Consider the following 7516-nt stretch of genomic DNA (forward strand, 5'->3'; position numbering starts at 1 on the left):
TTCACCATCATTTCTTTCTCTTTCTTTTTACTATTTATCTAATCTCAGTCGTGCACTTATTTATAATTCAAGTTTAACCCAAATTCCTTTGTAATTTCTATGGTCCAAAATCGAAATGTCCAACATTATCTCTTTCACTTGAAGTTATTAGACAATTATTATAAATTCACTAAATGTTTGCATGTATGTATACTTAAAAATTTTTTTTCTCAATTTGTCTCATTAGATCCTATGCTTATTATGGGTTTTGAATATAACTTCAAAAGGGGAGATTCTGCTTTGATTTTTGTAGAATCAGGGGAAAACAAAGAAACATGGGAATTTAAACTGGTTAAAGAAGAGAGTGGCCGACAAGGGTTGGATGAGTTACGTCAGGAAAGGGAACATATGGACCATATTTGCACACTCTCAGCATGGACTTCGTGGGTCACTGGTGCTGTTTTGTAATTAGATTTGCTGTCGGTATGGCTTTTAGGTCTCCAATTGTGATTTGTTTTCATCAACCAATCCAAAAAGTAATTTCTGGTTTCCCCCAACACCTTGTTCATAACAACCAGCAAAAAAAAAAACATTTCTATGTTAGGCTCATCTTATTAGCTGTTTTTTTGAATGGTATATTGTTTTTCCTGCTATGATCAAGCATGCTTACCTGGCAAGAAAGCTACTAGTACCTCATATCAGGCAAAGGAATTGATTGCTGTTGCGAGAAGTCAGGCAATTCTCAGGACAGATCTTTACTCTAGGAGGCAAAACAAAAACCCATACATGAAGTCAAATCCCAGGGAATATCAAGGTCTGCAGAGATCAGTAAATTAAAAAAAAAACCCAGAAAAATACAGAGTACATTGTTTTCTATAATTAAAGATCTTTGTACTATGGTAGAAATGGAATGTCTCAAATGTACTTGTGTTTTTTTTTTCAGCTATCGTTTGATCTGCCTGAGTCATGGTTGGCTAAGAACGCAGATGCAGCTGGTTTTAAGAGAGATGGGCAATCCATATTCAAAGAGCTTGCTCTTTCCAAGATTATCATGGCCTCCCTGCATCAAAAAAGTAAGCTAAAAAACTGGTTATTTTATGACCTTAAAGATAAGTCTCGATGGGTCCACTCTGCAATGTCTTAACTTATATTAGATCTTTTCATAACTTGATTCCACAGGCATTGGTTGATTTCATGGCTGAATCAGAGGGAACAAAGTAACTTTTGACCCAAATCACATTGTTCTTACCGCCGGTGCAACTTCCGCTAATGAAACTCTCATGTTTTGTCTCGCTGAACAAGGCGACGCTTTCCTCCTTCCGACGCCGTATTATCCAGGGTATGTTCAAAACTGTTCATCTTTCGTACGTATTGCTCTAAATGTTAAAACATAATTAATTTGTTCATCTTTTCTCTTACAGATTCGATAGAGACCTGAAATGGCGAACTGGGGTTGAAATTGTACCCATCCAATGTACCAGTTCTAATCGCTTCCAAATCACTGCACCTGCCTTGAAGAAGCTTATCAACAAGCTCAAAGAAAGAACCTGAGGGTGAAAGGGGTGTTAGTCACCAACCCTCGAATCCATGGCACAACCATGAGAAGAGACGAATTGGATCTTCTCATTAACTTCATCACGGACAAAGAAATTCATTTAATCAGCGATGAAATTTACTCTGGAACTGTTTTTAGCTCCCCAGGCTTCGTTAGTATCATGGAGGTTTTAAAAGATCGAAGCCTCGAACAAACTCCTGTCTGGAAAGAGTTCATATCGTTTACAGTCTTTCGAAGGATCTAGGTCTCCCTGGTTTTCGAGTTGGTGCAATTTACTCCAACGATCCCATTGTTGTGGCCGCCGCCACAAAAATGTCCAGCTTCGGTCTAGTTTCTTCTCAAACACAGTACTTCTCTCTGCCATGTTATCCGACAAGAAGTTCACGAAAGAATACATGGCCAAAAACCACAAGCGGCTTCAAAAGCAACAAAGCAAGCTAGTTTCCGGTCTAGAAAAAGCCGGCATCGGTTGCTTAGAAAGCAATGCAGGGCTGTTCTGTTGGGTCGACATGAGACACCTTTTGAGCTCCAACACATTTGAAGCCGAAATGGAGCTTTGGAAGAGAATAGTTTACGATGTTAAGCTGAACATTTCTCCTGGTTCTTCATGTCATTGCAGTGAACCAGGGTGGTTCCGAGTTTGCTTCGCTAATATCTCCGAAGATACACTTAAACTCGCCATGCAACGCTTGAAATCCTTTGTTGATTCCGTCGCCATTAACAACCAAAGCCACCAAGAGTTGAAGAACTCAAGGAAGAAGTTCCGCACCAAATGGGTTTTCCGGCTATCGTTTCAATCATTCCATGATCGGGAGCAAGATGAACGATAAGTCTGGCCAAATGATACCAGTATTATTTTTAACTTTTTCAGAGATTTTTTTCTTCCTTCGAATAAATTTGTCCAAAGTAATTATTTCTTTAATTGTAGACAAAGAAGAAACTGCACTCAATCCGTATGTGGTTTTGAAGTGTGTTTAGTTTCATTACTTGTAAAATTTAAGTTAGCACTTGCATGAAAATCTTCTTGAATTTACAATATAAACCGTTGTCTCCATCAATCTTTTTATTACCTTCACGTGTATAATTTATTTGTTAATCACTTGTATTTATTCTTTTTCAAAAAATGCTAGAATCCGTATTTCAAGCCTACCCGATAACACTATAAAAGTATAAGGATTCTACAAAAATACCCTTTCAAGGGTGATTGTATTGATCATCAGCTGCGTTTGTGCTTGCCACTCCTCCATTCATTGTGGCTCAACCGACCTTAGCAAATGCACGAGAGTTGGGGTTCCCCAAAATACATTCTTTGGTGTATATATATGAGAGGTTGAAACAAATTTATCCGTGGAATATTCCTACGTATAGTTACTCTAACCTTTCTATTCTCTTCAACTAAAACAAAGATAGTATAGATATACACATAAAGCTTGCAACTGTTTTTGTTTTGTTTCAAAGTCTTCACCTACTACGCAAGCTAAATGGAAAGAAGAGTTACTTGCAAGAAATGTTAAAAAGTGGAATAGGGTTTGAAGTTTCTAGGTTTTGAGTGCTTAAAAAGCTTGAGAATGAAACACGGTTTTCCAGTCAACTTAAAGACTGTTTTCATGCTTTTAGTCATCAGGAATTTTAACAAGGCAAACAAAAGCATGTCGATGAATAGTTGGGTGATTATGTTGTCGAGGACTTGAGGGAAAAGAAAAAAAGAAAGAAAGTAGGCTTACGTTAATATTTTAAAAGATGACATTATCTAAACTTTCATTTCAAATGATGTGGTAGTTTCTTATTCGATTATATAAATGTATAACATCAGTTATTCATTAATATATAACTAAAGATTGATTATAAGAACAAATAATTACTCACATATGGCTTAGTTTTCAACAACCAGAATTGTATCGAATTGACGTTAGAATGTAGATTTCTAAAGTGATATTATATGGTGAAAAGATGACGGCCCTCTAAAATTTATTTAATTATTTAACTATTAAAACTTATAAATATGTTTATAAGGTACATCCCTAAATGGAAAAGAAAAGTCCTCTAATTATTGTAGGAAATTAATTCACGAATATGGGAGCGTTAAGCTTATGATTTATTGATTTAGGTGCTAATTCTACTAGTTAGGGTTTGATTATTAGATATCTAGCTTGTTTAATTTTTAAGAAACGCTTGTTTAGTCATGGCTTCCATCCTTGTTTATATTATTAATTTAATTGTTTTATATAAGTGGAGTTTTTTCCTTTGTTTTAACGAGGTTTTATAATCTGATTATTTTTGATAAACTAAATTTTATATATTAGATCAAAAAGTAAATTCTATTTTTTAGTAAAAAAATTATCTATTTATTTTTTTAAATTTTTTTCTTTGAACTATTGCAAAATCGCGAGCTTAAACAAAACAAATTGTAATAGGATGAATTTACTAGTTTTCATGATGTTTTTATCCTAATTCCAAGTATTCTATGAACTTAAAATAAATAAATAAAATTGCAGTTTTCTTACAGGCAATTAATAATGCATCGTAATAATAACAATGATAAAAATGAGATGATGAAGTAGAATAAACATCAAATTAATAAATGTTTAGCACGTGACATGTAAGAAGTGGGTTTAGATGGTCGATTGGGTGCGATGCGTTTAGTTTACTTTTTGTCTCACGCTACAGTATCATTACAGTATTTAATCTCACCGCCACCGCTATTTTTACACTAACCGTAGGTAAACGCACCGTCCATCTAAACCCACCCTAAATCTCTAGAATCTAAACTCAAAACTAAACCAAAATAATTATTTGCATTATGCAAATCTTTTCGGTTATATTTACTCTCTCTTTCTTTTTAATTTTGAGCAAAAAAAGACCAATAAATTTATTCATATATAGTCTTTTTTGTTTTAAAAAATGCATGGTTGCTTGTCCTTATAGCTGCAATACCGGTCGCAACTGTCTACATCCTTTAACGTGATGAATAATATGGTCTCTAAGATTTGCTTTCAATTTTTTTCTTTATTCTTTTTTGTATAAATAATATAATACCTTATGTTCTTGTTAAATATTTATATTTTTAACAATCTCATTATACCCATAAAATAAGAGAATAATGTGATTCAGTATACTCGAACTCACGACTTCTTAATTACTTTGACAATAACGCTTATGTCGATTAAGTCATGTTCTTATTTAATATTGAATGCATTTGCAATTGATCTCCGCTGATGTATTTAGTTTTTTTAAAAATAATTAAAGCCATTAAATTCTAATTCACAATAACATGAATTCTTTACCATGCATTGAGTTAACAATTTTGCAGCTAAAGTAAAGTGAACAGTTAGTAACTTAACTGAATAATTATTTACGTGAATTGCATTAAACAGTAAGAATTTCAATATTCTTTAAATAAAATTTTGGTTTTAAATATTATGAATGAAGCTGGTTGAGTTTTAGTTCGGTTGGCATCGATATTATTGTTAATGCAAAAGGACGTGGATTCAAACATACTGAAGCGTATTTATTCTCATATTTAAGGGTAGAAATGGATTATTGTTAGTTCTAAGTATTAGGTTAACTTAGAAACTTTCAAACATTCATATGAAAGTTTCTTTTAATTTGGGTTTATCCCACTTGACTTTAAAATAATCAAAGTCTTATAATATGACTATTTGATACCAAAATTTAAAAAATAAATAAATAAAGAATGGAAAAAATAGACATGAAAACCATTGATTAAGAAAAAGGTTTGTCTCAACAATTTCTAAACACCAACATAAAAATTAGACCTTAATTTCCTGCCCCCTTATATACTAATACATAACAAAGATTATAGAGACATTGACATGAAATAATTAATTAATGGAAGAAAAATGATGTGATATATTTATATCCTCAATAAAAAGAAACAATGTAATTTTAACCAAAGATGTTAATACAAATAATTTTATGATACAATTTAATACAACATAGTATCATACGAAGATATAAATATATCAGAATCTTAAATGACATAAAATTCTTGACGTGTTAAAAATAATTTATATAAATATAACACTTGAAATATGATTGTAACATATTGTAGAAAATTTAACACGAGCATGATTCAAGTTTCCAATTTATTTTGCACAATATGTTGACGTGACCAAATTTGATTACTGGGTATGGGAATCATGTGGGTTTCACATGATCAAAGACAAACCAGCACATGCAAATTCTCAAAGGGAACATAGAAACCACCTGCACTGCACAATTCCACAATATAATACATATAATTAATGCAAGATAAATATGCAAAATTATGAGAAAAATCAAGTCTGGCAATATCATATATGATATATTTCAACAAAAAAATTATATGAATTGTATAATTTTAAACACTTTAAATATTATTATGGTAGGAGAAATATATATAGGAATGATTAATTAAACCTCATATATTAGAAGAAGGCAGAGTGAAGGGAGGAAGCAACCTGGTATGCACCCCCTTGGGTGCTGCTGTGGTTCATGAATACAAGAAGGCCCCAGCTGAACATGGCTGACTGCTCACTGCCATCCCCTTTCGTGCCTCATCAAACCTATCCCACTTCCCATTCCCTGAAATAAGTTTTGTTTTCTTTTTCTTAAAACAAAAAATAGAATCTTGAATTTGGGTCCCATCAATGGGAGCTCCAGATGTAGACTGGTATTAATGATTTTGGCATTTAAATTTACTTTTTTTAATCATTGAGCAATTACAGATTTTTCTTCGTATTGTATTTGTCATTATTTTAAATTGTTATACGAAAACTTTTGTTCATGAAAACGCGTCACCAACACAAATATTGAAAAAAAAAATCTCAATTATTATCGGTAGTATTGTTAGTGTAAGAAAACATAAGTTTGACTGAGTTAAAACATATTTATCTTTTTATTTAAGAGTTGATAAGGAATTATAAATAGTTTTAAGAATTGTATTAAAAAAAGTGAAATGTATTTATTTTAAAAAAAATTGATGGCCGATTGAGTCTTAACTTGATTAGCATGGGTATTGTTGTTAATATAAGAAGATGTCGGTTCAAGTGCACTGAAATGCATTATCCTCCTATTTATAGGTTAAGAGGGACTATGAATAATTTTAAGCATTGTGTCGAAAAGAGCAGATAGATTGTTCAAAAAAAATATTTTATAAGAAAAAAAATTAAAACAAAAGATTTTAAATGAGATATTCGTTTTTAAGATTAGAAAGACCTAAATGCCCATTATCTATTTTCATTATTATAAATGGGTTTGACTTTTATTTAAATTCTTTGACTACTTGACTATTAAACATCATACTCAATTAAAGACTCTATTATAATGGTGAAATTGTAAATCTCTATTAATCGATTTTAGTCTTTTCTAAAGATAAAATACTAAATAGGTCCTTGAATTTTGTCATTTTATTTAGAGAAACTCCTAAATTTTTATATACTCAAAACTCTATTTTGTAACCAAAAAAGCCCTTAACCTTTACCTTGTATCCAAATAAGCTCCTAACATTTAATTTACACCTAAATAAACTCTTCAGATACATTAACATTTCTTTTAAAAGAAGGGCTAATTTAAGTATATATATTAAAAGATAGCGGCTTACTTAGGTATAATAAAAGCATAAAGGACTTATTCAACAAATATAAACTAGTTTAAAAACTATATAATAGTTTAGCTTTTATATAAATAACTAGAAATCCTATCCTCCTACACATATGCGTGTAGAAACCACAAATTTAGAATATAAATATGTGTTTAAAAATAACATACAATAATAAACAATGAAACGTATGATTTGAAACTAATTAATCATAATAGTACATGGAATATGTACGAGATTAAAATAAAAATATATATAGATTAAGCTATAAGTAAAACAAAAATTAAACACATAAACACATTGTATTAACATTACTAAATGTACTACAATTTTTATCATGGTGTTGACATCAATCAAGAGTTAGTGTCGAGCTGACTTGTGAT

General features: G+C 31.3%; 1 pseudogene; it reads left to right on the forward strand.

Annotated features, from left to right (window-relative positions):
• The first annotated feature begins 240 nt into the window (after window positions 1-240).
• On the forward strand, window positions 241-2365 carry LOC121223010 (1-aminocyclopropane-1-carboxylate synthase CMA101-like; annotated as a pseudogene).
• The last annotated feature ends 5151 nt before the right edge of the window (window positions 2366-7516 follow it).

Source organism: Gossypium hirsutum, chromosome D11, assembly GCF_007990345.1.
Source record: "Gossypium hirsutum isolate 1008001.06 chromosome D11, Gossypium_hirsutum_v2.1, whole genome shotgun sequence".
NCBI classification, from domain to species: domain Eukaryota; kingdom Viridiplantae; phylum Streptophyta; class Magnoliopsida; order Malvales; family Malvaceae; genus Gossypium; species Gossypium hirsutum.